At 43.8% G+C, this 22,060-nt stretch overlaps 1 protein-coding gene and 1 long non-coding RNA gene across 3 annotated transcripts in view; both read right to left on the reverse strand.

The window, feature by feature from the left end:
• Positions 1-22,060, reverse strand: part of PEBP4 (phosphatidylethanolamine binding protein 4) — a 287,960-nt gene that overhangs the window by 238,931 nt on the left and 26,969 nt on the right. The window lies entirely within an intron of this gene.
• Positions 4,423-19,396, reverse strand: LOC129491401 (uncharacterized). Its single transcript, XR_008660542.2, has 2 exons — positions 19,215-19,396; positions 4,423-4,629 (listed from the first exon to the last, which is right to left on the reverse strand). It is a non-coding gene; the product is annotated as an uncharacterized lncRNA (long non-coding RNA).

Consider the following 22,060-nt stretch of genomic DNA (forward strand, 5'->3'; position numbering starts at 1 on the left):
CATTATAGACATCCCCCGCTTACAATGGTTTGATTTATGATTTTTCAATTTTATGATGGTGCAAAGGCAACATGCATTCAGCAGAAACCATACTTCAAGTTGTGAATTTCGATCTTTTCCTGGGCTAGCCGTATGTGGTAGGATACTGCCCCGTGAGGCTGGGCAGTGCAGAGAGTGCAGCTCCCATTCAGCCAGATGATCACGTGGGTGAACAACCTGATGCCACGTGCTGCTGTGTCCTGCATCCAGTAAGTTACATGAGAGAATCAACACTTTGTTATAAAACGGGCTTTGTGCCAGATAATTCTGCCCAACTGTAGGCTGATGTAGGTGTTCTGAGCACATTTAAGGTAGGCTAGGCTAAGCTGTGATGCTCAGTTGGTTAGGGGTATTAGGTGCATTTTCAACTTATAATATTTTCCATTTATGATGGGCTTATCAGGATGTAACCCCTTCATAAATCAAGGGGCATCTGCACCTGACTTTCTACCTGTGCAGATCTTGCCTTCTCAAGTAGGTCATATATTTCTTTTTTTTTTTTTTTTTTTTTTTTTTTTTGAGACGGAGTCTTGCTCTGTCGCCCAGGCTGGAGTGCAGTGGCGCAATCTCGGCTCACTGCAAGCTCCGCCTCCCGGGTTCACGCCATTCTCCTGCCTCAGCCTCTCCGAGTAGCTGGGACTACAGGCGCCCGCCACCACGCCCGGCTAATTTTTTGTATTTTTAGTAGAGACGGGGTTTCACTGTGGTCTCGATCTCCTGAAGTAGGTCATATATTTCTTGATGGCAGCTTCTCTGTCTTGGTGTTGGTAGGGGTCCTTGGGAAAACTTTTTTTGAGGGGCTTGGGCCTCCCAAGAAAATATCATTTGACAACGAGACCTTCTTCCTTTGGTCACCAGGTTTCCTACTAAATTAATAGAGTCCACAGGCCTTGAATTATAAACAGATGATGCCATGGCTTCACCCATGGGGTCGCTTGGAGGAAGGTTTCTCTGGAGGACCCACCAGAACTCTCCCAGATGCTCATGTTGGAAGCATGGGGCTGCTGGAAGAATGCCAGCCCGTCTCAGCTAGCTGAGACAATGTGCCCCTGTCTGCAATGGTGAGGACTGGAGCTCTTCACTCTTTTCAGGGTTGAGCTCCCCTCATTTTTCCCCACCCCTATCTAAGACAGGCAGCAACACTGCAACTTGCTGTTGGCCCACTCTATCTAGTGAAAATATTATCTCTCTTACGTTGTATCGTTTAATGATACTGAAGCGGCGTCATTGTCTGGGGTAAATACCCGAGGTTTGTCGTCTCAGCCAAGAAGGGTTAAGGACACAGACGCACACCAGGAGACAACTTAGGAGTGGAAGATTAACAGGCAAAAGAAAAAGAGAACAGGTCTCCCTCTTGCAAGAGAGACAGGGGTCTCATTGTGAATTCCGGCCTGTGCCTGCGTGCACTGGATTTTATAGACTGGCTTGAGGAGGTGGTGCCTGATTTACATGGGGCCCACAGATTGGTTGGACCACGTGTGATATTTACATAACACGCAGGGTAGGCTAGCTACCCCATTCTAATCTTATTATGCAAAGGGCTTTCCACTTGGTCTGTGCTATGTTGTCTGCTTCTTCCTGTACACGTGGAAGTAAGGAGTGGCAAAGAGAAGGGAACACGGAGCCGCCATTTTGAACATGCCTAGCTCCAGGTAGCCTTTTCCTATTGGCACAACTGCTGGCATTCACCTGTGCAAGCTTCTAGCTTACCTGTCTATGTCTGCAGCTCAATTTTATAGGCTGCTCTTTGTTAGAAAAGAAAATGATTTGGGGGCTGCTTTTCATTAAAAGAAAAACCTTACCAAGGACTTCCTTACCCTTACTATCTGCCTAAATAATTTCCTCTTAACTCTGATACCAATACTGTAACATAGCCTATCCTATCATGATGTAACTGAGCACCCCCATTTTTCTAAGACAGAAAGGTTTAAAATTTTTTTTTCCTTTCTTCTTTTTTCTTTCCTCCTTTTCCCCGTTTCCCTCTTTCTACTTAGCTCTTTTTTTCTTTTTTTTTTTTTTTGAGACGGAGTCTCACTCTGTCACCCAGGCTGGAGTGCAGTGGCGCGATCTCAGCTCACTGCAACCTCCTCCTCCCGGGTTCAAGCGATTCTCCAACTTCAGCCTCCTGAGTGTCATGCACGTCCATGTGAAGAGTCCACCAAGCAGGCTTTGTGTGAGCAACAGGGCTGTTTATTTCACCTGGGTGCAGGCGGGCTGAATCCGAAAAGAGAGTCAGCAAAGGGTGGTGGCATTATCATTAGTTCTTACAGGTTTGGGGATAGGCGGTGGAGTTAGGAGCAATGTTTTAGGGGCAGGGAATGGATCTCACAAAATACATTTTCAAGGGTGGGGAGAATTACAAAGAACCTTCTTAACAGTGGTGGAGATTACAAAGAAACTCCTTAAGGGTTGAGGAGATTACAAAATACATTGATCAGTTAGGGTGGGGCAGAAACAAATCACAGTGGTGGAATGTCATCAGTTAAGGCTATTTTCACTTGTTTTGTGGATCTTCGGTTGCTTCACGCCATCTGGATGTATACGTGCAGGTCACAGGGGATATGATGTCTTAGCTTGGGCTCAGAGGCCTGACACCGAGTAGCTAGGATTACAGGTGTGCGCCACCAAGCCTAGCTAATTTTTATATTTTTAGTAGAGACAGCGTTTCACCATGTTGGCCAAGTTGGTCTCAAACTCTTGACCTCAAGTGATCCGCCTGCCTCGGCCTCCCAAAGTGCTGGGATTACAGGCGTGAGCCACCATGTTTAAAGAGCCTCTACTTAGCTCTTTAGAAATGTAATTATAACCTTTACCTTCCCTTCACCAGGCATTCCCTACAGGGCAAGCTTATCTAACTACGTGCTTACTTAGAAGCTCCAGAGCCAGAACGCTGACCCACTGGGAGAGACAACAGTCAATTTACCACCTAAAGTATGCCCTTGACCCAACTCTGCCCCACGTGGCAAGTATCTGGAAACAATGGCCATTGTACAACCTAGTTCTGCTTGCGGTGGCACCAGCTGAACCACGTGGTAGGTAAGGCACCGAAGTGAGTCATGCAGACCCCCACCTGCTCTCTCCCTCCTCTGCATGCCATGCATGCATGCCAAATCCCCCTTTAAAAGCCCCTGATTTCTGCCCCAAAAGTAAAGCAGTACCCTTAAAGGCAGGAGTCTGTACTTCTTCCCCTAAGCTAAGTCTTGGAATAAAGGCACTTTCTTTATACTATTACCGGCAGTGAATCCATAAGGGTCTGCAGCAACCTCAATTCTCGCCTCCTTAGAAAAAGGAATTTACCTGAAGGATATAAGGCAGAGTGACAGACGAAGGCAAGTTTTACAGCAGAAGTGAAAGTGTATTCAAAAGCTTTTGAGGCCGGGTGTGGTGGCTCATGCTTGTAATCCCAGCACTTTGGGAGGCCGAGGCAGGTGGATCACCTGAAGTCAGGAGTTCCAGATCAGCCTGACCAATATGGTGAAAGCCCATCTCTATTAAATACGAAAAATTAGCCAGGCATAGTGGTGCAAGCCTGCAATCCCAGCTACATGGGAGGCTGAGGCAGGAGAATCGCTTGAACTCGGGAGGCGGAGATTGCAGTGAGCCGGAGATTGCAGTAAGCCGAGATTGCACCATTGCACTCCAGCCTGGGCAACAAGAGTGAAACTCCTGTTCAAAAAAAAAGTTTCAAGCGGGAACAAAAGGAAGTAAAGTGCACTTGGAAGAGCACCAAGCGGGCTATTTGAGAGATCAAATGCATGGTATGGCCTTTGACTGGAGGTCTTATACATTGGCATGCTTCTGGGGAATTGCATCCCTTCTCCCCTGATTTTTCCCCTGGGGTGGGCTGTCCACATGCACAGTGGCCTGCCAATACTTAGGAGGAACCACATGTGCAGCGTGTTTACTGGAGTTATACACATGCTCATTTGAGGCACTTTTCCCTTACCAATTGAGTGTTCTAGAGGAACGTCTTGTACCAGTTACACTCTGCCATTTTGCCCCATAGTGCGCATGCTTGAGCCCACTCTCCCAACTCCTAAGATCTTATCGTTGCTGATCACCAGCTTCAGGTGTTTCTATCTGTTGAAAGACTGCCTTTCCCTAGTGCTGGCTGCTACCAATTATTATTTTAGAGAGACAACTAACCACTGCCTGACCATCACTTGATGATGACCTGACATTCCTGGGGTGGGGTTGGGGTGGGGGGGACCCTCTCCTGCCCTGCTCGTATCTGCCTAACAATATCAGACCTTGCTCTTGTTCATTGCATTCTGCAAGCGATGAGTGACCGAACCTGCATTTTGGTTGCACTGGTAACCTGTAACATATCTCTCAGTGTAGGGCCCATGTGGTTAGTTCCTCCTTTTGAAATTAGGAAATTAATTTCAATCAGATCAAAGAGACTTATTTATTTCGCTACCGCATTTTAGCACTGAGTGCTGTACATCACAGGCACTCAGTCAACATTTGTTGAGTTGAGTGGATGGAGTACAGGAGCTCTGGGAAAGTTCACTTCTGCTCTGTTCAGTCAGGCTCCTATTCCAGATGTTCTGAGTTGATTATGCAATCCTCACGATGTTGAAAAGCTTCCTGTAATATGATGATACATAGAAGAATATGAATGGTTGGTTTGTTTCCCTGGCCTGTCAGAGCACTGCCAGATGTACAAGGCTGCCTTTGTACTCAGGGCTTGGCTGCTGATAAAATGGTCTAAACACTTGTAAATTGTATCCTATTGTCATGTAGGAAGAGCTTATTATATAAGTGAATAATCGCTATCTAATTGATCCCTTTGTGTTTGCTTCAAGCTATATGCCATTGATATGTGACTGTTAAAGGGTGGTTTCAAAAAGGGTAAAATGATCACTCTCATACAGGCATAAAATGAACACATGGTAGATTTTTTATTTAACTCATCATTAATGAGGGAACTAGTAAGACCTTACAAGGGCAATCCAAAGAATGGACACATTGATAGATCAGAGATATTGACATGAACATGAAAATGGCAGCAAAACTAACTGGCTTCTAACACAGCAGGAAAGGGAATCTCAATTGAATCTCCACCAGACAGGTTTTGTTTTGTTTTGTTTTGTTTTGTTTTTGTTTCTGTTTTTGTTTTTTAATGTATGTATAGACAAAAATCACTCTATTGGCTGCTAGTTATCTACAATGTATAAAGTTGTAAAATAGCTTAATCCAATGAATCAGAGAACCTGGAAGAATGAGCTCTAAGCTATGTATCATTTTCTATTGCAGACACTTAATAATCTTTTTTGCTTATTACAAGCTTCCTTGGCAGTGGTGACATTTCAAGTGAATAGGGAAAAGGACACACTATCCAACAAATAGTGTTGAGACAATTGAATTCACTGTGAAAAAATAAAATCATGCTGTGATGCCATACTTTAAACAGAACAAATTTCAGGTGGATTAAAAAATGAAATATTAAAATGGAAACTTTTAAATCTTTAGAATAATATGCAGGAGAATATCTTTAGTACCTTAAGATAGGGAAGGAAAGCCCTTCTTTGCTCAGTTAAACTCTGCTAAATTTAATTTGCCTAAAGTTTTTATTTTTAATAACTCATTGGTCTTTGTTCTTGTCCTACCTCATAGGGTACATCATTGATGCCAGACATCACTGAAACGATATTCACAAAGAGCTAAAAGGTGGGTGGGGAGGGGAAAAGTGAACACACAAGGACTCCCTGTGTGTCCACAGTGGCTCTGAGGTTGTCTTTGAGAGCTCAGCTTTGCATCTATCTCTTCAGTCTTCCCAACCATTCTGTAAGTTAATTACTGCACTGATGTGATTTCCTTTCTGCTTACACCAGTTGTGGGGACTCTTTTTCTGCAACCGAACCCTGACAAACGCAAGTGGAAGAGGAAAATGACCGACAATGTAAGGAAAGGTATACAATCATAGATAAAAAGGCATTTTAAAAATTGTGAATAAATGCATTTGAAAAAAAATAGATACATCTGATAGTTTCTCAGAATATATAAGTTTTCCAAATTTACAAAAAAGCCAGGTGCAGTTGCTGGTGCCTGTACTCCCAACTACTCAGGAGGCCAAGGTGAGAGGCTCACTTGAGTCCAGGAGTTGGAGGCTGCAGTGAGCTATGATGGTGCCACTGCACTCCAGTCTGGGCCACAGAGTAAGGCTGTCTCCAAAAACAGTAACAAATTTACAAAAAAGAAAAAAAAAAAAGGAAAGAAAAGAAAAAAGAAACCCACAAAGAGACAAATTAAAATGAAAAAAAAAAAAAAAAAAAAAAAAGCCTGTCAAAGATTATCTTCTGGATATATACTAGGCCCAGGTGATTTTATGAGAAATGATTTCAAAAATGGGATATTTTATTTTACATTAACTGATGTACTTTTCATTAAAATAACTCGTACTTTCTCTTAGTTACCTGGCAGCTCATTGTTCTTAACTCAAAGGCATTCACCACTTTGAGGATATGGCAGTTCCAAGAACAAGAAGATGTTGCTAAACTTTGAGTTTCAAAGCAGGTTTTACTTTATGGGAGAGAGGAAGGCTGAATGCCAAAAACACTTGATTTTCAAGAGTTCAGATATCTGAGAAAGAAGCTATTTTTATTTTATTTTGTATTCTAAAAAACTTGACTTTACAATTAAAGGCTATAGATGAAGCCACTGAGAACATAGAGTATATGGTCATGTAATAAAAGGATACTTTTGGTGACATAGAGAGACATCAGACAGAGAGTCTCTGAGAGTGCTCAGCACCCTGACTCTCTCCTGGTGGATACTGAAGAGCAGGATGAGAGAAACCCAGATCATTTAGTGCATCCCAGAGCAGAGCCATAGGCTGGTTTCTGTAGCCCAGCAAGCCTCAGAGGACACAGAACAAGAGTGGTAAAAGCAAAATAATTGAGTGGACCACCTGGGTGGATGGAAGCCTCATTTGCTCCCATGCACCCATGGGCAGGTAAAGGAAAGCAGCCAAGCACTAGTGGCCACAGAAGGGGTGAGTAGGGAGGTGGACAGATTCGAAGGGTCCTGTCATCAGGACAAAGGTATGCAGTGCTCCTGGCCTCATTGCCCACTAGAGACTATAGCAAGGCTGGGCACATCTGCTTCAGCACCAGCATATGGCAACAGGAGCCAAAGGACATGATGCCAGGACCAGATAACCCACCCCATGCTAGAAAGATGAGGAAGCCTCTTGGAATTAAGATCACCATGGGAAAGAAGAGGGGAAAGGGAGACAACTGACTTAAGTTTATACTCTGAATTGATACCCATCAATAAAAAGTGGCTACGATTTATAAAAGTAAGTTTTCTCTCATCAGCAGAAGTGGGCTGTCCTGAACTAAGTATCTGTTACAGAGAAATGAAGACACATATTTATATCTCTGAGACTGTGTAAAATTCATACCTGCTATAAAAATGAAATAGGTAAAGATATTTCCGTTGCTACAAAATATAATTTCACATTGGAGAAAAGCACAGGAAGTTTCTCAATACAATTTACAAAGCTAGCGCAAGTGTAATACCAAAACTTAACAAAGTGAAAAAAAAAAGTAGTTACCAACTGTATTAGTCCATTCTCACGCCGCTGATAAAGACATACCCAAGACTGAGCAATTTACAAAAGAAAGAGGTTTAATTGGGCTTACAGTTCACATAGCTGGGGAAGCCTCACAATCATGGCCGAAGGCAAGGAGGAGCCGAAGTCACGTCTTATGTGGATGGTGGCAGGCAAAAAATGAGAGAGGTTGTGCAGAGACACTCTTATTTTATTTATTTATTTATATTATTATTTGCAAGGAGGAGCCGAAGTCACGTCTTATGTGGATGGTGGCAGGCAAAAAATGAGAGAGGTTGTGCAGGGACACTCTTATTTTATTTATTTATTTATATTATTATTCTTATTATTTTAAGACAGAGTTTTGCTCTTGTTGCCCAGGCTGGAGTGCAACGATGTGATCTTGGCTCACCACAACCGCCATCCCCCAGGTTCAAGCAATTCTTCTGCCTCAGCCTCCTGAGTAGCTGGGATTACAGGCATGCACCACCATGCCCAGCTAATTTTGTATTTTTAGTAGGGATGGGGTTTCTCCATGTTGGTCAGGCTGGTCTCAGACTCCCGACCTCAGGTGATCCACCCACCTTGGCCTCCCAAAGTGCTGGGATTACAAGCGTGAGTCACCATGCCCAGCCTCCTGTTTTTTTTGTTTGTTTGTTTTTGTTTTTTGTTTTGTTTGTTTGTTTGTTTTTACCATCAGATCTCGTGAGACTCATTTATTATTGCAAGAACAGCATAGGAAAGACCCGCCGCCATAATTCAATCACTTCCCACCAGGTTCCTCCCACAACACATGGGAATTGTGGAAGTTACAATTCAAATGAGATTTGGGTGGGGACATAGCCAAACCATATCACTTTTCTTGTGAAAATAAAAGCATTCCAACATTCATTCCTAATATTAAAAACACATCTGAATGGAGCTGATAAGTAAGCAGACCATGTTCTATGGGGCAAAGGTGTTCCATGTAGCAATCAGAAAAATATACAGCGACAATCTTGTTTTCTGCAAAAAAATAAGACCATTTATTGTGCTATTGGGAAATCAGCTTTCTTTCCTGCTCAGTAGGCATTTTCAGCACCTGCTCCTATACCAGTCCTCCTGCTAGAAAGGACCAGTGCCATCGTGATGCCATCTCTGATTGTCCTCCAGCACCAGTGAACCCTCAGGGGACTCACATGAAGGCTCCAAGTCACCATACAATCGTGTATGGTCAGTGAAGATCTGGTAGTTTGTTGTCAGTGAGCAATACCTTTATTATATGAGTTCTTGTAGCGTCTTAAGAATTATACATGTATTTGAAATACCAAAACTAAGCTACACTGCTAGTAATTAGCTTTATTTTATTTATTTATTTATTTATTTATTTATTTATTTATTTATTTATTGAGATGGAGTCTTGCTCTGTCACCCAGGCTGGAGTGCAATGGTGCGGTCTCAACTCACTGCAACCTCCACCTCCTGGGTTCAAGTGATTCTCCTGCCTCAGCTTCCCAAGTAGCTGGGATTACAGGCATCCACCACCACGCCTGGCTAATTTTTGTATTTTTAGTAGAGACAGGGTTTCACCATGTTGGCCAGGCTGGTCTCGAATTCCTGACCTCAGATAATCTGCTCACCTCAGCCTTCCAAAGTGTTTGGATTACAAGTGTGAGCCACCACACCTGGCCTAGTAATTAGCTTTAGAATCTCATTTCTAGGCTGAATTCGAATCCATATTTATTGTCTTTTGTATCTTGGAAATTAGAGACTTGCTATAGACTAACCCAAATATTTGTCAACCTCATAGCTGACTTTAAAAATAATTGTAATACAATTAAGCTATTTGACTCAAAAAGAAAATCTAAGTGGAAAGACATCTTTTGTTCATAGATTGGAAGCCTTAATGTTGCTAAGATGTCAATACTACCAAAGCAATTTAATGATTTAATGCAATCCCTATGAAAATCCCAATTATGCTTTTTTGCAGAAATAGAAAAAAAATGGTAAAATTCATATAGAATCTCAAGGGACCCCCGAATTGCCACAACAATCTTGAAACAGCAGAACAAAGTTAGAAGACTCATACTTCCTGATGTCTAAAATTACTAAAAAGCTACAGTAATCAAAACAGTGTGTCACTGACATAAAGACAGAACATCAACCAGTGGAATAAAGAAGAAGCCCAGAAATAAACCCTTGCATATATGGTCAAAGGATTTTTGACAAGGTTGCCAAGACCAGTCAATGAGGGAAGGATAGTCTTTTCAACAAATGGCACTAGAAAAACTAGATATCTACATTAAAAAGGATGAAATTTTTGCCTTTTACCATATATAGAATTAACTCAAAATGGATTAAAGGTCTAATTGTAAGAGCTAGAACTATAAAGCTCTTAGAAGAAAACATAGAGGTAAAGCTTTATGGCATTGGATTTGGCAATGATTTATTGAATATGACATAAAAAAGACAGACAACAATAAAATAAACTGGACTCCACGAAAATTAGAAACTTCTGCACATCAAAGAACACTATCAACAGAGTAAAAAGGCAACTCAGAGAATGGGAGAAAATATGTGTAAATCACATCCCTAATAATAGATTAATACCCAGAATATATAGAAAATTTATAAAACTCAGCCGGGCACGGTGGCTCATGCCTGTAATCCCAGCACTTTGGGAGGCCAAGGTGGGCAGATCTCTTGAGGTCAGGAGTTCAAGACCAGCCTGGTCAACGTAGGGAAACCCTATCTCTACTAAAAAAACACAAAAATTACCCAGATGTGGTGGCCTGTGCCTGTAGTCCCAGCTACTTGGGAGGCTGAGGCAGGAGAATTGCTTGAACTCAGGAGGTGGAGGTTGCAGTAAGCTGAGATGGCACCACTGCACTCCAGCCTGAGCAACAGAGTAAGACTCTGTCTCAAAAAAAAAAAGAAAAGAAAAAGAGAAAAAGAAAACTTATGAAGCTCAACAACAAAAAAACAAACAACCCAAGTAAAAAATGGGCAAAGGACTTGAATAGACATTTTTCCAAAGACATACAAATGGCCAATAAGTATGTGAAAAGATGCTCAACATCAGGCCAGGTGTAGTGGCTCATGCCTGTAATCCCAGCACTTTGGGAAGCCGGGGTCGGAGGATTAAGCTCAGGAATTCAAGACTAGCCTAGGCAACACGGCAAAACCTTACCTCCATGAAAATTAAAAAAAAGCAGAGGGGGGAACATCCACAAAAATGCTCAATATTATTAATCATTAAGGAAATGCAAATAAAAATTACAATGAGATATCACTCATTGTAATTTATATATATATATATCCTATAGCTATAGTAATTAGCTTTAGAATCTTGTTTTTCCTAATATTATCCCTAATATTAAAAACACATCTGAATGGAGCTCATAATAAGTACGCAGACCATACTCTGTGGAGCAAAGATGTTCCATGTAGCACTCTAAGATGTCTATTATATATATATTTTAATACCAGAAAATAACAAGTGTTTACAAGGATGTAGAGACATTAAAATACTCTGCACTACTGGTAGAGATGGAAAATGGTGTAGTTGCTACACAAAACAATATGGTAGCTTCTCAAAACATTAAAAAATAGAATTACCATAAAATCTAACAATTCCTCTTCTGGGTATATATTCAAAAGAACTTAAAGCAGGGTCTTAGAGAGATGTTTGTAGTAGCATCATCTCATTAACTTGAAGCAACCCAAGTGTCCATCAACTATCATCATATGTATGTATCCAATCAATGAATGAATGGATAAATAAAATGTCATATATACATACAGTGAAATATTATTCAGCCTTAAAAAGGAAGAAAATTCAGACATGCTGCAACATGAATGGGCCTTGAAGGTATTATTATGCTAAGTGAAATAAGCCAGTCATAAAAGGGTAAATACTGGCCGGGCACGGTGGCTCACGCCTGTAATCCCAGCACTTTGGGAGGCTGAGGCGGGTGGATCACCTGAAGTCAGGAGTTCAAGACCATCCTGGCCAACATGATGAAACCCTATCTCTACTAAAAATACAAAAAAATTAGCTGGGCGTGATGGCAGGCGCCTGTAATCCCAGCTACTTTGGGAGGCTGAGGCAGAAGAATCGCTTGAACCCAGGAGGCAGAGGTTGCAGTGAGCCGAGATTGTGCCACTGCACTCCAGCCTGGGCGACAATAGCAAAACTCTGTCTAAAAAAAAAAAAAAAAGGGTAAATACTATCTCACTCATATGAGGTACTTAGAATAGTCAAATTTATAGACACAGAAAGTAGAATGGTAGTTGCTAGGGGCTGTGGAGAGGGCAGAATGGAGAGTTATTGTTAAAGGAGTATACAGTTGTAGTTTCACAAGATAAAAAAGTTCTGGAGATGGATGGTGGGGATGGTGGCACAACAATGCGAATGTATAGTGCTTAATGTCAGTGAACTGTCCACTTAAAAATGGTTAAAATGGGGCTGGGTGCCATGGCTCACACTTGTAATCCCAGCACCTTGGGAGGCTGAGGCAGGAGAATCACTTGAGTCCAGGAGTTCGAGAGCAGCCTGGGCAACATGGTAAAACCCCATCTCTACAAAAATTACAAAAAACAGCCAGGCAAGGTGGTGTGCGCCTGTAGTCTCAGTTACTCAGGATGCTGAGTTGGGAGGATGGGATCCTGGAAAGTTGAGGTTACAGTGAGCTATGATCAAACCACTATACTCCAGCCTGGGTGACAGAGTGAGACCCTGTCTCAAAAAAAAAGAAATTGTTAAAATGGTAAGTTTTATGTTATGAATATTTTTCACAATTAAATAAAATTTTAAAACATTAAAAAACAATTTTAAAAATCTTAGTCAACCTAAAATGGGAGTTTTTTTCTTAACAAATTAAATGAAGTGTATATTAAATCATAAATATATATGGAGAAAGTGATTAAATTTAATAAAGTTTATTAAAGAAATCTTAACCTTTTAAAAAAAGTATTGAATTAATAGAGATACATATCTAGTTGAGAAGATTTAGTATTTCAAGAATATCAGTTTTCCTTATGAATTCATAAAAGTAATTCCAGCCAAAATTATTTTGAGTTTTTAGTGCAACTTTACAAAATAAGTCTAAACTTCATTTGGAAGAGTCAATGTGGCAGAATATTCAAGATATTTTTTGAAAAAAAGTTAATGGAGTGTGGAGGGGAGAATATTATGCCTTATTAATAGTTTTCCTGTAAAGCTACAATGATTAAAACAGTATGATATGTTACAACAATAAATAGCTCAATGAAACAAAATTGAAAGTCTAGGAATAAACCCAACAATGAGTAAATATTTAATATATGGTAAAAGTGTGATTTAATTAGGGAAGTAAGATGCTGGGACAATTGACTATTAAGAAAAAAAATCAGATAGTTCAAAGAGAAAAGTATAAAATAATGAAAAGAATAATATAAAATATTTATATGATATCGGAGAGGGAAAGGCCTTTCTAAGAATAAAAGCAAAAAAAAAAAAAGACACTCTAAACAAAAAATGGATCTTTTGCAAGACAAAAATCTGGAATTATTGAATGTCAAAAAACAGCATAAAAGTCAAGCAACAAATTAGATGTATTCATTTGTTTTAACACTGCTGATAAACACATACCTGAGACTGGGTGATTTATAAAGAAAAAGAGGTTTAATGGACTCCCAGTTCCACATGGCTGGGGAGGCCTCACAATCATGGCGGAAGGTGAAAGGCACGTCTTAAATGGCAGCAGGCAAGAGAGAGAATGAGAGCCAAACCATATCACTGGGAAATAATATTGACAACAGATGACAAAATACTAATAATATATAAAGAAAGCCATTATAAACCAATAAGAACAAAAGTAGCTTTCCACTCAAAAATTGTGTAAAGACTGTGAACAAGTAATCACAGGGGAAGAAATAAAAATGTGACTAAAACAATGCAAAATGAAGCACTAGCACTCAAAGAATGCAAAATGAAGCCAGGTACATTTTGATCCATAATGCCTATCAAAAGCCTTAAAATGTTTATATAATTTAACCAAGATATTCTATCTGAAATTTACCTTAAGGAAATGCCCAAGTATAGTCAATATTATTTATAATAGTAATAATCTGAAAACCATATCAGTTTAACAATAGGAAATTAGAATTTTACAAATTATAGTTTTGTTTTCTTTGTTTTGAGACAGGGTCTCTCTCGTCGTCCAGGCTGGAGTGCAGTGGCAGGATCAGGGGTCACTGCAACCTTGACCTCCTTGGGCTCAGGTGATCCTCCCACTTTAGTCTCCCAAGTAGCTGGGACTACAGGCATGTGTCACCATGCCCAGCTAGTTTTTCTATTTTTTGTAGAGATGGAGTTTCCACATGTTGCCCAGGCTGGTCTTGAACACCTAGACTTAAGTGATCTGCCCACGTCAGCCTACTGTACCTGGCCGAATTGTAGTATTTTATACAGGAGAATGCACCACCACAATTTAGAAAACACACTATCTTAGTCTATTTGTCCTGCTATAACAAAATACACAGTTGGGATAATTTATAAAGAAAAGAAATTTAGTTTCTCACAGCTCTGGAGACAGGAAAGCATAAGATTAAGGCACCAGCAGTTTGCACATCTGGTGAGCGCTGCTCTTTGCCTTCAAGATGGCACCTTGTTGCTGCATCCTCACATGGCAGAAGGTGGAAATACAGGAGGAATGAACACAGCACCAGGCCTCTTTTAGAAAGGCCTTGATCCCATTCACCAGGGGGAGCCCTCATGACCTTATCACCTCCTAAAGGCCCCACCTCTTAATACCATGACATTGGCCATTATGTTTGAACATATGAATTTTGTTCAGACCATAGCATACACCATTAAAAATAATGTAAGCCGGGCATTGTGCATGCCTGTGGTCCCAGCTACTTGGGAGGCTAAGGCAGGAGGATTGCTTGAGCTCAGGAGTTCCAGGCTGCAGTGAGGTATAATCATGCCACGGCATTTCAGAACCTGGGTCACAGGGCAAGACTCTGTCTCTAAAAAAAAAAAAAAAAAACACACAAAAACAAAAATTATTTATTTTTTATTTTTTATTTTTTGTGTAGACAGTATCTCACCCTGTTGCCCAGGCTGGTCTTGAGCTCCTGGGCTCAAGTGATCCTCCCTCCTCGGTCTCCCAAAGTGCTGAGATTACAGGCATGAGACGCTATGCCCGACCACAAAAACTATTTTTAAAAAACCCATCCGTCTCATACTCTGTGTTCTCGTTTAATTTCCTTCTTTCCACACACAACTCCGCAGATGGTTGCTGCTAAACTGTGACTGTCTTTACCTCCATTTGGCTCCTCAATGTTGCACGGTTTGATTTGTAATTTTCTAGTGCCTTCTCCCATTCTCCACTGTAATCATTACAAACCTTCTGCACCCTCAATAAACCTCCCTGTCTGTTTCAGGGTCCTTTCTACTTTATAGAGAAAAATAGAAGTTACGAGACAAAAACCACCTGAAATCCTCCATCTCCCTCCCAACATGAGGGAGAAGCCATTTTCCCTTGAGTCTAAGGCTGAGTTTTCTTCCTGTGCTTCAGCCCTCTCCTTCCTACCCTCACTCAGCCCATATTACTTCTCTCTTACCCTTTTTTCTTTTTCTGTATTTTTTTTTTAAAGAGACAAAGTCTCATTCTGTCACCCAAGCTGCAGTGCAGTGGCATGATCATGGCTCACTGCAGCCTTGAACTCCTGGGCTCAAGCGATTCTCCTACCTCAGCCTCCCAAGTAGCTGCAGCTACCGGCATGTGTCACTACGCCCATCTATTTTTTTTTTTTTTTAAGTAGAGGTGAGGTCTTGCTATGTTGCCCAGGCTGGTCTCGAACTCCTGGGCTCAAGTGATCCTCACATCTCGACCTCCCAAAGTGCTGGGATGAGCCACTACACCTGGCCCTATCTCTCTCCTTTCCTTCACAGTCAGACTCCTTGGAAGAGCAACCTGCACTCACTGCCTCCACTTCTACAAACCGACTTCCACAGCTCCACTGGTTCTGAAAGAACAAGGCCAGCTGGTTCACTGGCAACTCAATCTGAAGGACATGCTGCACTGCCCATTGCTGAACTTCTCTGCAGCATTTGACACCTGACTACTCTCCCTTGAAATGCTCACCTCCTTCGGTGTACCTGGGCCTCTCTGATTTTCCTTCCACCTCCCTGGCCAGTCTGTCCTTTGAATGTGACTCTCCCTCAGGTTTTGCCCACTGGATTCATCCTCTTACTTTCTGCAGGATAACCTCCACTCTTCTCCTGCTTCAGCTACCCCCTTGCTGGGAATGATCTACACATCCCTATCTAAGTTGATTTACCCCCTTGCTAGCCATTATTTACACATCCCTATCTAAGTCCGAATCCTGGTATCTAGCTACCTCCTGGACATTTCCACTTGGATGTGTCTCAGGCCCCTTGCACTTGAACTTGTATAAAGAAATTGGCCTCATCTCCTTCTGCAAATCTGCTCTTCCTCTGTGTTCTCAATGTCAATGGACCACCTTCCACCCAGGACCCCAGCCCGGATGGTGGGCGTCAGTCACGATGCCCTCTCTCCCTCTTCTTTGCATTCTGTCAAAGGCCACTTCCTGTTGAGAGTAGAGCCTGGATGTTCCAAACCGACTCCTCCTCTAGGCACAGCACTTAGGGTTCATGACACATTTAGGGGCTCATGAAAAAGTTTTCATTTCTTTTAAAATTAGAAGAATAAAATTAACATAACCTGGCCCGAAGTATATTCATTTTATACCAATGCAGTCATCACACATAATTTTAAATATCATTTAATGGAGGAGATGGTCCACAAAGTCAAAAGTGCCCAGACCCGACCAAAGTCAGTGCATGGCCCTGCTAAGGTTTCTTGAATCTGGCATATTGCTTCATGGTGGCAGCCCTCCCGGGGGCGTTGGGTGCCACCACACTCCCTCCTTCCTGCTATGCCTCCAGTCTCACCCACTTCCACACCACTTTCTGCCCTGCAGCCAGAGAGATCTTCCTGAGCTGCTTCTGTACTTCCCTGGTATAAAAGCCTTTTGCTCAGTGGTTCTCAAACATTAACAGGCATCAGAGGCGCTCGGAGCAGGCTGCGAAGAGGTGGAGGGTTGGACCCTACCCCCAGCGTTTCTGACCTGCTGCCCTGGCTGCTGACCATGCTTTGAGAACCTCCTGCTCTAGCAGTTCCCCAGTTCTGTCAGGATGACCTCCACACTTCCTCACAAGGCCCTTCCAGATATGGCCTTCTTTTTCCTTCTCGGCCTCATCCCTCCTCCTGCCTTTCTGAATCTGCCTTGCAGCCATCCTGCGATGGGTGCAGTTTCCCGGGAAGGCGTGCTCTCCACCGGGCCCCTGCACCTTTGCACAGGCATAGCCTCCCTTGCCGGGAACTTCTCCAGCCTTCACTCCCTTCCCCGGACCTGGCTGGTGCTTCTCAACCTTCCTGCCTGTTCTCAGAAGTCTCCTGTTCAGGAAAGTCATTTTGGTCCTCCACCTGCCCCCAAGACAGTGCCCCTCTTGGGGCTCTGACCCCACCCTGTGCTCACCTCTCCTGGCTTTTATTTCCCTGAACTCTAACCCCCTGCTTATTTTTCTTTCTTACATTTGTTTGTTTGTAGACAGGGTCTCACATCCTTGCCCAAGCTGGAGTGCAGTGGCCCAATCATAGCTCATTGCAGCCTCAACCTCCTGGGCTCAAGCAATCCTCCCCTCTCGGCCTCCCAAGTAGCTGGGGTCACAGGTGTGTGCTGCCATACAGGACTAATTTTTTTATTTTGTGTAGAGATTGGGTCTCCTGGGCTATGTTTCCCAGGCTGGTCTCGAACTCCTGGCCTCAAGCAATCTTCCCACCTTGGCCTCCCAAAGCACTGAGATTACAGGCATGAGCCACCACACCTGGTCTGCTCTCCCCCGTGTCAAACCATGAAAGACCCTGGAGGGCAAGCAGTGGTTCTCATTCCCAGCTGTATCTGTAGTGCCCAGCCTGGGCCTGGCACTTCCTCACTGATGAAATGATCATTGAATGAATGGAGAAATGGGTGATGGGAGGGAGGCCCCTCTCTTTCATTATACAATGGAAATCCCCCTCCTTGCTAAGGCAAAGATGGAAATGTCAGAGGCAGAGGCTGCTTAGGGGACAGAGGGAAGAGGCCAAGTCTGCAGGAGGGGGGTAGCACAGAGGTACCCTCCTTCCTGGAGGCCTCTTCTATCCCTCAACAGACCAGAGCAGCAGCCTGCCCCACGGACATCTTCTCAGCCATCTCAGCCCATCACCCTCACCACCCCTCCCATGCCCCACCATTTGGGTCAGATGAGACCCACCCCAGGCACCAGCCCTTCCAGGGAGTCACCTGACTACTTCCGGGGCTCCCAGCCAGCTCTGCTGGGAGCCATGTGATCACTTAGGTATGCACGACCAGCTCCTCAAGGGATGCTCTGAGGGGTGACCTTGCTGTCCAGAACGGGCCCAGCTCCCTCCCTCCGAGTTTGCTGATTCTTGGGTCTAGGGTTGGCTGATTCCTGGGTCTAGGGTGGGGGCATGGAGGGAGGAAAGGGCAGGGGAGGCTGGCTTGTTCTCTGCAGACATCTGGCCCCAATTTCCAAGCCTGGGTTACATAACACCTGAGGAGAACTGGGCTCCCGTCACCCACACCTCTTCCCTTTCTGTGGAGCATTTCACAACTGCAGCTGCTTCTCAGAGATCTATTTTGGGAGCTGTTTTCATTTGACCTATATTAAGCACAGTCACAAGGCAGAGGCAAAGTGCGGGGTGCAGGGTGGCCTGCCGGCTCTTTGTGCCGTTTTTAGTGTCTTGGGTGAGACAACCAGACAAGCTGGGGGCCCACAGCACTCACTCCAGTGCAGGCCAGGCCTCTGCCCCATTTCACAATTCTAATTTTCCTCCTCCTGAGGCCCAGCTAAAAGATTAGACCTTAGTCACTGTCACGTTGGTCAGGGAGAGATTTCGGTTCCCTGAAGGCTGAGAAGCTATAAGGCCAGGCCAGGTTGCATCCTGGGTCTATGAAGTGCAGTTTGTAGAGAGTTTAATTGGCCATCAAGCCCCTCCACTGGGAATTCCCTTTCCTGAGTTAAAAATTAAATCACATGACCGGCAGGGGGAGAGAAAGGGCTGCTGGGAGCTGCATGGCCCAGGTACTGTGCTCAGGTAGGTACTGTGCAGAATCAGATACTGTGCTCAGGTAGGTACTGTGCACAAACAGGTACTGTGCACAATCAGGTACTACTCAGAGTTCCTGCTACACGAACTTTAAAGACCCGTGCATAAAATGACAAGGGAAATGCCTCACCCACTAAGCGCCCCAATTGTCCCTCTACATCTGGGGTTATCTCCTGGATCAATGTTTTGTCCCTTGAGGTTCTATCATCTCCCTAGACATCTCTTTCCAGGGCCTAAACATCTCCCCCCATACTGCTGACCCGAAAACCTACATGGGAGGCGCCTCCTCTCTCCGAAGAGAGTCAAGCCCACATCTCCAAACAGTTGTCCCCCTGGCGCATCACATGTAAAGGGCTCAAAGTGGAACTGCATGCTTCCTTCCCACCCAAACCAGCCCTCTCCCCTCTGATGCTGCTCTTGGCAGGGCCCTTTCACCTGCCCCACCCTGTTTCTACCTTAGAAGGGGTGGAATGGGGTCTTCTCTCGCTAGCTGGGGAGATCCTGAAGTTGCATTTCCTTGGAACTGCCAGAAAAGACTGCAGGCTGTGGGACAGGCTTTGGTGGGAGTTTGCCATGCATATCAAAAGGGTCCCTTGACTCCCTCCCACCAGAGCTGGCTAGAGGCACCGCAGGAAGTGGAGAGGTGAGGCCCTTGGGAGTCGGTGCATGCGATGTGTTTCGTGTGACCCAAGTGCTGGAGGCCTGAGGATGAGAAGGCCCGGGGATGTGAACTAAAATGTAGAAGCGAAAGGAGACAAAAAGCACTAGAAAGTGCTAGAACTAGGCTTGGACTAGAGGGTGTCAAACCTGACTGATGGCTAGAAACTTCTAGGTACACAGCCCCCAGGTAAGATCAGAAAATGCACCTCACACAGGATGTGTGTGAAACCTGGAGAATGCAACAGGCTTATTGGAGCAAAAGGTGGGATAGGCAAGAAAGAAGGAACCAGTCCAAGGGGGCCTGAATTCAAACCTGTTTTTCCAACTGGGTGGCCCCTTCCCTCCCTCCTCTTCCCTCCCTCCTGTCTCTTCCAAGATCTCTCTCTCTAAAGACCACAGGGGGCCAGGTGCGGTGGCTCACACCTGTAATCCCAGCACTTTGGGCGGCCAATGTGGGCGGATCATGAGGTCAGGAGTTCGGGACCAGCCTGACCAACATGGTGAAACACCGTCTCTACTGAAAATATAAAAATTAGCCAGGTGTGGTGACATGCGCCTATAATCCCAGCTACTCAGGAGGCTGAGGCAGGAGAATCACTTAAACCTGGGAGGTGGAAGTTGCAGTGAGCCAACATCACGCCATTGTACTTCAGCCTGGGTGACAGAGCGAGACTCCGTCTCAAAAAATAAATAAATAAATAATAAAATAAAATAAAAAAGACCACTGGGGACTCCTGGGGGAGAAGGGCAAGGGTCAAAGCTGTAAAGTCCTTTATTTAAGCCAAGATTATGAGACCACCTCAGGCAGAGAGCTGAGGACAGCCAGTGGGTCTCAGTTTGAAAACAGGCTGTCTCCCAGGACATTCTACTGCAAAGAGAGGTTCCCGGACAGTAAATATTTCTGCTTGGGAGGTGGGGAAGACGGGACAAAAAGAGCTGCGGAAAGAACATGGAAACAGAGCCAAGCAAGGCACTTGAGGGGTTCATGAAGAAAACTCCACTTTAGTCCTCAAGGAATAAAAAGGCAGTATTGTTTTCTACCCAATGAAGTGCCAAAGGAGAAAAATAAAAGGAAGTAATCCCAATATTGGGAATACCGCCATTTTTAGTTGGGGTAAATGTCAGAAGCATTGTTTTTTTGACATAGCATAATCCATAGAACTTTTTTTTTGATACAGTCTCATTCTGTCACCCAGGCTGGACTGCAGTGGTATGATCTCAGCTCACTGCAACCTTCACCTCCCTAGTTCAAGTGATTCTTGGGTCTCAGCCTCCCAAGTAGCTGGGATTACGGGCATGTGCCAGCATCTCCAGATAGGTTTTTGTTTGTTTGTTTTTGTTTTTTAAAGTAGAGACGGGTTTTGCTATATTGGCCAGGCTGGTCTTGAACTCCTGATCTCAGATGATCCACCGGCCTCGGCCTCGGCCTCCCAAAGTGCTAGGATTATAGGCGTGAGCCACTGTGCCTGGCCTAGAACAATTTTTTAATGAAGATATACATATCAAGATGCAAGCTCCCAGGCAGGTACAGTGGCTTATGCCTGCCATCCCAGCTACTTGGGAGGCTGAGGTGGAAGAGTTGCTTGACTCCAGGAGTTCGAGACCAGCCTGGCCAACATAGCAAGACACCATCTCTACAAAATTAATTAATTTATTAATAGCTCCCACTATTTAACTCAGTTTCCTCCTTCAGCTAATTTAGTAATACTTCAATGAAGAACAAAAGCCTCCTTGTCCACTAACTACATGCTGCACAAAAGCAGGAGCAATGACTTTCACCCTACACTTCTCAGCACCCAGCACTTTCCTGGAACACAGTGGATGCTCAGTAGATATTTGTCGAAGGCCAGGTGTAGTGACTCATGCCTGTATTCTCATCAATTTGGGAGGCTAAGGCAGGTAGTTTGCTTGAGCCCAGGAGGTCAAGATCGGCCTGGGCAACATGGCAAAACCCCGTCTCTACAAAACATTAGCTGGGCATGGTGGTGCGTGCCTGTAGTTCCAGCTACTCAGGTGTCTGAGATGGGAGGATTGCTTAAGCCTGGGAGGTGGAGGCTGCAGTGAGCCGAGATCACATCACTGCACTCCAGCTTTGGTGACAGAATGTGACCCTTTCTCAAAAAAAAAAAAGCTATTGAAAGAACAAATTTGCAAAGAAGCTCCTTGATCACTGAGAATACATTAAGTGGTAGGAGAACTGGTTAATTCCATCATGGTATACCCATTGATAGTAATATTAGGCAACTGTTATAAAGGTATGAATAAGAAAATAGGTATAAAAATGTGTGGGGACATATTGGGATATATGACTATCAACTGGGTAGTAGATAATATTGGGGAATTTTTATTAATTTTCTTAAATGTGATGGTGGTTTTGTGGTTATATAGGAGAATTCATGTTAAAATATTTAGAGGTAATGCCAGGCATGGTGGCTCAGGCGTGTACTCCCAGCTACTGGGGAGGCTGGGGTGGGAGGATTGCTTGAGCCCAAGAGTCCTGTGCTGACCAGGTGTCTGCACTAAGCTCCACATCAATACGGTGATATCCTGGGAATGAGGGACCACCAGGTTACTTAAGGAAGGAAAACTCCCATGCTCATCAGTAGTGGAACTGCACCTGTGAATAGCCACGGCACTCCAG

The sequence above is a fragment of the Symphalangus syndactylus genome, chromosome 10 (genome assembly GCF_028878055.3).
Source record: "Symphalangus syndactylus isolate Jambi chromosome 10, NHGRI_mSymSyn1-v2.1_pri, whole genome shotgun sequence".
NCBI lineage: Eukaryota > Metazoa > Chordata > Mammalia > Primates > Hylobatidae > Symphalangus > Symphalangus syndactylus.